Source organism: Salmo salar, chromosome 21 (assembly GCF_965601325.2).
Source record: "Salmo salar chromosome 21, fSalSal1, whole genome shotgun sequence".
NCBI classification, from domain to species: domain Eukaryota; kingdom Metazoa; phylum Chordata; class Actinopteri; order Salmoniformes; family Salmonidae; genus Salmo; species Salmo salar.
This window is the reverse complement of record NC_138311.1, coordinates 31821885-31828350: the sequence shown is the minus strand read 5'-3', so window position 1 is coordinate 31828350 and position 6466 is coordinate 31821885. Positions and strand designations below refer to the sequence as shown.

General features: G+C 41.6%; 1 protein-coding gene across 2 annotated transcripts in view; it reads left to right on the top strand.

The window, feature by feature from the left end:
• Positions 1–1417: 1417 nt before the first annotated feature.
• The window catches only part of LOC106582065 (zinc finger MYM-type protein 2), a 33922-nt gene continuing 28873 nt past the window's right edge, over positions 1418–6466 (top strand). The window contains exon 1 of one of the 2 annotated variants that reach the window (XR_014382051.1): positions 1418–1556. The gene's annotated coding sequence lies outside the window, so the exon portion shown is untranslated. The remainder of the gene's footprint in view (positions 1557–6466) is intronic. The other variant, XM_082967101.1, reaches the window with a different exon arrangement.

Below are 6466 nucleotides of genomic sequence, written 5' to 3'. Positions count from 1 at the left end.
ATAATGTATTTCTATTAATGGCCTATTAACTATAAAGGCTCATACTTGTATAATAAGCACTGACAGGATGCAGCTGTGTGACCAACTGGGGTCGAACTCAGGTTTCCGTTACAAGGTTGAGTTGGCCTGCTGAGCTAAAGCCTAGGCGTTAGCAAGGTGTTTACGCAAGATGCCAGATCATATCAGTAAGGTTACTCATTCATATGTGATTTACACACAGACACTATGAGCTTCAACGTTCCACTCTTCAACAATAAAGTATAGCCTAATACAGTCAGTGCACACAATCATCTGCTTGCAATAGCATAAATTCATCGCTAGGCGGGGTTAGACCAATAAAAGGATGTGGATAAAATGCCCCACAGCACAAGGGTCATGACTAGAAGGGATCCAACGGTTGTCAAAATAACGCCCAAATGTTTTTTTGTTGCATTTTAGCTAACCCTAACCTTTAACCTAATTCGCCTAAACTACTACGTTAATTCTCGTAACCTGCTATGAAGTCAAATCTGACGTTAATTTGAGAAAAGCCCTACCCGTTCTAGCCATTACCGTTTTTTTAGTTCATAGTACATGGTCCTTTAGAGCTGGGTCAGAGCAAGCGGATCCTGTTATTTTATAGATCAATGATCCTGAATCATTCAGCACATTAGCAAATATTGCCGTTATAGCATAATCACCATGAAAGTAATGTCCTTGGGTCTTCTTAATTCGGTAAGTTTGCAGATGTAGGCTATCAGAGTATGGACATAGCACCTGGTTTATATTTTTTGTTTTGAGGCCATGATTTACTCAGGACCACATTTTATCTCACGTAAACGCACCTGATCCGCCATTTTTATACGCCCTCTAGTCCTGCGTGCTTTGTATAAAAAGTGCCCCGTGTTCTCTCAACATGTGAGTACGGTCCAACTCCGCAATGCTTCGTTGCAAGACGGTTCCGAAATGGTTAAGATAACATTGGTCTACCGAACACATACTGACCAAAGTGTTGAGGGTGATTTGAACCAGATGTTTGCAACATTATTAACATTATTTTCATATCACATGCTACATGATTCCAAGGGTGGTGTTTGACATTTTCCGTTAAAACATTTATTTTGACACCGTAATATTCTATTGAAAGTCATTATGTAATGAGAAACCACCGGTAGACGTGTGTTGGACCTGAACGCAACCGGGACAGGGCTGAATGCTGATTGGATCTCTACAGTGTGGTCAATGCCATCTCGATTGCGGTCCAACCGTAAACACACCAGATGGCAAAGTAAAATGCGTAATCATTGCCAAATGCATTATGTGGCTGGTTCATGGTAAAGTGCTGCTATTATTATGAGTTTCAGGTATTCGAGACCAATTTAATTGTCAACCGCACCACTCCTGATTGAACATTGTGCGCCTGCGCGATGAAATAGGAGAAAGATCTCGTTCAGATCTCGTTGGCAGAATCCTCCCACGCGCGGACAAGAACGTCTTTACGTTGGGGCGCATGCGTGCGTTCCCCGATTTATATCAAGGCACAAAAGTGGCGCTATATCGTTTCAAGCTCGACTCCGGTAAGAATTTCCGAGACGTTTTATTGACATTTTACGGTTAATTAGTCAAAGTTTCAACAACTAGCTGAGGTGTTAGACAGATGTCCACGGGCTCCCTTAAGTCTCCTGCTATGTTAGAAAGTAAATATGTGACGATTTATCAGTCCGTTTGTACCCCGCCTGAGATTTTCTCCCCCTCTCTGCTGTGGAAGGGTACTAAGCTATATTGCCTCCACTCTTTCATATTGTTTCGCTCGCTCTCTAATGGCGGACGTGAGGCAGTGCTGCTTGCTGACTGAAGGGGGGGGGGGGGGCATTTTATTCCTTGTTGAAAATGTTTAGTTACCCCCACATGTTTGGATTAGTGTTGTAAAAACGACACATTGAGAATAAATGTTTTTAGGTCTGTCAACTATTTTATTGACACAAACAGAGCAGTTTGTAGATATGTAACAGTATAGCGCCCCCCTTCGGGTGGCAACGTGTATTTTCTGTGATTGCCCCGGGTAATCTCTCTGGGGTAACTTTCCAATTAAACGTTTACTTTACACAGGTATTACATTAACAATACATTTGTTTTGGTTTTCAGACTGTTTTGTGAAAACAAATAATAACCACTGAATAATGATTATGTGTTCGCCTCAGAGAGCACGTTTTTTTCCTTCTAGCTATGTAGCCTATCACATTGTCGGATTAACGTGAATAATACGTTGCTCTCTAGGATTTTGTCGGTTATGCGACTAAACATCACATGGGTCACTAATAGTCTCGAATAATTTACGATAATTTTTCTATAAGAATGGCGCCGTCTCGTTGGCTCTCATCCCTCCAGTTCGCCGCAAATCCATTTCGTGGAAGGCCGGGCAAGCAGAGGTGGGAACGGAACTGAACCACGTTTTGTGGTCCTCAAATTAGCTCACTGACCCCATCTACCCCTCTCCTCTGTTCGCCAGTGGGTCTTCTCGGGTATGCATTCATGATATTTGTCATAGGTCTATTATCCACCTAAAGTTTTGGACCATTCGCTCTAAGTTTTCTGAATAAAAATGATAGCAGGGCGGGTTGACATTGTTATCCGGTTGCCTTGACAGTGGAGGAGCTGTGGTCCTCGCGATTGAACGGAGGTTCTACCCGGGTTGTGTAGTCACGGGCACGGCCTGATATGGGGAGAGCTTTGGACAAAATGTGGTCTTTTTCATGCATTGAGCCACATCATTGGTATTAGTAGCCCTAAACATGGGGCTTGATGGCAAGAAATGATATGAAGCATTAGCAGTCTAACAGCAGGAATGGAATAGAACTACAATTGAGCATATTCAGGTGTTCGGTAGCTGCTTCACTCTGCATCAAGCATCATTCATAAACAGTGGCTTGAGCATTACATAATATGACTGAATGGTCATGACTGTAAGAGCAGAAGAGTACCAGGGACCACCTGGGGTATGATGAAAGCAAGGGGCATGTGCTTGTCTCAATTACATCATACCTTAGTCACTCCCATTGACTGTAGCGGTCACTCCCCATGATCTAATTGAAATGATGCAGTTTTAGCTGTACTCTGTGTTGCCTGTTTGCAGATGTATGAGAATGTGGCTGTTGTACTGTCTGTGTAACACTAGTGCAGTGCTTCAGTGTTCAGTTCAAATCCTGAATGTCTCTCTCTAACCACACCTGTTATGAGGGTAGGAGCATCAACTGATGCGTCTTGTTGGTTGAATGTCCAAGCCCTTTGCAGGAAGGAGACACGTGAATGAGGAGTACATTTGCACAGTGCTGCACTGCAGTCTGGAGTCTATTTTTCTCCTTTCTGTATCAGTGACTTGGTTCTAGCACAGGTCGATTTGCGGTTTTATTTTTTACTATTTTGATATGAATAATGCATAATGTTACTCTGTGTATAGAACCCAAAACAATCTTATTGATACTTTTAATACATTTTTTAATTGAACCTTTATTTGAATGGATACTCGAGATTGAGATTTAGGTTGTTTTTCAGACAAACTCATGGATACCATTTATGTGTGTGTGGTTTGGACATTGTAATGCATTTTATTTTGTGGGGTATTTTACCCCCAATTTCAATCTTGTCTCATCGCTGCAACTCCCGAACCGGCTCGCGACGCAAAAGTTGAGTCATGCGTCCTCCGAAACATGACCCGCCAAACCACGCTTCTTAACACCCACCCGCTTAACCCGGAAGGCAGCCGCACCAATGTGTCGGAGGAAACACCGTTTACTGTCAGCCTGCAGGCGCCCGGCCTGCCGCAAGGAGTCGCCAGAGCACGATGAGCCAAGTATAGTCCCCCCGGCCAAACCCTCCCCTAACCCGGACGGTGCTGGGCCGATTGTGTGCCGCCCTATGGGCACTTCCGATCACAGCCGGTTGTGACACAGCCTGGGAACAGACCGCTGCCTACCGGGGAACAGTGGGTTAACTGCCTTGTTCACGGTCAGAATTAAATTTTTACCTTGTCAGCTCTAACCACTAGGCTACCCCAGTACAGTAGCCAGCTCCTCTCAAAAGCAGGGAATTGGACCTTAACTACTCCAAAGCTGGGTGGTTGGTCATTTATATTCTTACAAAGCTATACATGCATACATACATGCATACATTACCGGGCAAAAGTTTTATAACACCTACTCATTCAAGGGTTTTTATTGACTATTTAAATTTTAACTAATTATATTTTTGATTCTTCAAATAGCCACCCTTTGCCTTGACGACAGATTTTGCCAAGAGTGTGCAAAGCTGTCATCAAGGCAAAGGGTGGCTATTTGAATAATCTCAAATATAAAATATATTTAGATTTAACACATTTTTTGATTACTATATGATCCCATATGTGTTATTTCATAGTTTTGATGTCTTCACTATTATTACACAATGTAGAAAATAGTACAAATAAAGAAACCCTTGAATGAGTAGGTGTTCTAAAACTTTTGACCGGTAGTGCCGTAATCAATGTTTTATACATTTGTACATTTGACTGATAATCATAAGAAACAAGATTCTATCCACTTCCCCATTATCTGTCATGTTGTCACATAGAGATGTATTGAGGTGGCAACGTTGTATCTGTCACATTATGGCGTCAGTGAGCGCATGGGCAGCGCCATTGAGACAGATACAACGTTGTGATCTCTATATATCTGTGTGCGACAGAGCATGAGGAAGTGGGTAGAATCTCGTTTTATAATGACCAACCACCCAGCTTTGGAGTAGTTGGGTCTATTACCGTAAAACAGCTTCTGGCCAAAACCATTCTACAGACTAGAGCTGGGCGATATGGATGACGAGTCCATATCGATCAATTGCCTGAATGGATACGATAATGATAAATACAACTTTAAGTTGATAACATTAATATGCACCTATTTTTATTTTTTTTACATTTAAATATATATTTTTTACCTATTACTACTAGTTTGATGGGACTAGCCCATTAACAATCACCCATATTAGCAAACTTATTTCAAACTTCAAATTTCTCTAGTATAGGCTTAATTACATCAGGTGCCTAATGGGGAGATGTGTTAGAAAATATAATAGAACGAGGAGTGGATACAGGGTGGTAGCTCCACTATGGTTGCAAAGGGTCGGAAACTTTCCGGTAAATTTCCATGGGAAGTTAAGCCTAGGAATTTTGGGAATTTTGCTTAAATTCATCAAAAAGGTTAGCTTATAACAGTGAACCTTTTTTTGAGGGATACACATAAGGCAATTCTAGGTCTTGTGGTATATTTTGGTTAAACTATCCCCAATTCAATGGAATTGCAACCCTCTGCATGCACAGTGCATTCTTCCATCACATGTACAGCTGATTCTCACGATCTTGCACACTAATGAGATGCTATTGAGCCCACACTACTACACTGGCTGAGCCAAGGACTACATGCTTTCTGGAAAGTTTTGATTACAATACTGGGTGGGGTGAATATATGACAGAATTTTTTTTTTTTTTGTTAACTAATAAATGGTAGCCTACATCAAAGTGTGATTAAATCATTTCTAACTTGTTAACAATTTCTGCTAGTTAGTTTTTGCTACCATGTAGGTTTTAGCTTGCTTGAGCCTGCTAACTGAGTGTTATTTCACCTGTTTCCATACATGTTTCATTTGAAAACATTTTATCTTACAAAGGAGTTGTTTAATTTAACTGCACATGGATTTGTATTGTTTATTTATTTTTTACTCTTTTTTTTCTTCTAATCTTTACAGGATAAGGCCACGGGCACTATCTGACCTGTGGAGACATTTCACTGCAGCTAATGTAGAAGGAAAAGCTGTGTACATTTGCAAATACTGTGCCAAATCATATTTGGAGAATCCAACAAAGGTGCAGAATCATCTTGCCAAGTGCATAAAGTTCCCTCAGCGCTCACAACAAGCAACCTCTGACAAAAGTCCCTCTACTTCTATTTGAGGTGAAAATGATGAATTGGACACCTCATCGATAGCAACAGCTCATGGTCCTCCTTGAATCAGAAGTTGTTTTTTTTACTCAATGGAGGAATGTAGTCAGAAATGCTGATGAATGTCTTGCTCAAGCTGTGTATGCAACTGGTTCACCTCTGCTCACAGGCAATGTGTATTGGAAAAGATTTCTGAATGTTCTTCGCCCAGCATACACCCCTCCAAACAGACATGCTTTATGTACTCATTTGCTGGATGCAGAGTTCAAGTGAAGGTCACGCAAATCATAGAGAAAGCAGACTGTATTGCAATCATCTCTGATGGGTGGTCGAATGTTCGTGGGCAAGGAATAATTAACTACGTCATCTCCACCCCTCAGCCTGTATTCTACACAGGCACAGACACAAGGGACAACAGACACACCGGTCTCCACATTGCAGATGAGCTGAAGGCAGTCATTAATGACCTTGGACCACAGAAGGTATTTGCACTGGTGACAGACAATGCTGCGAACATG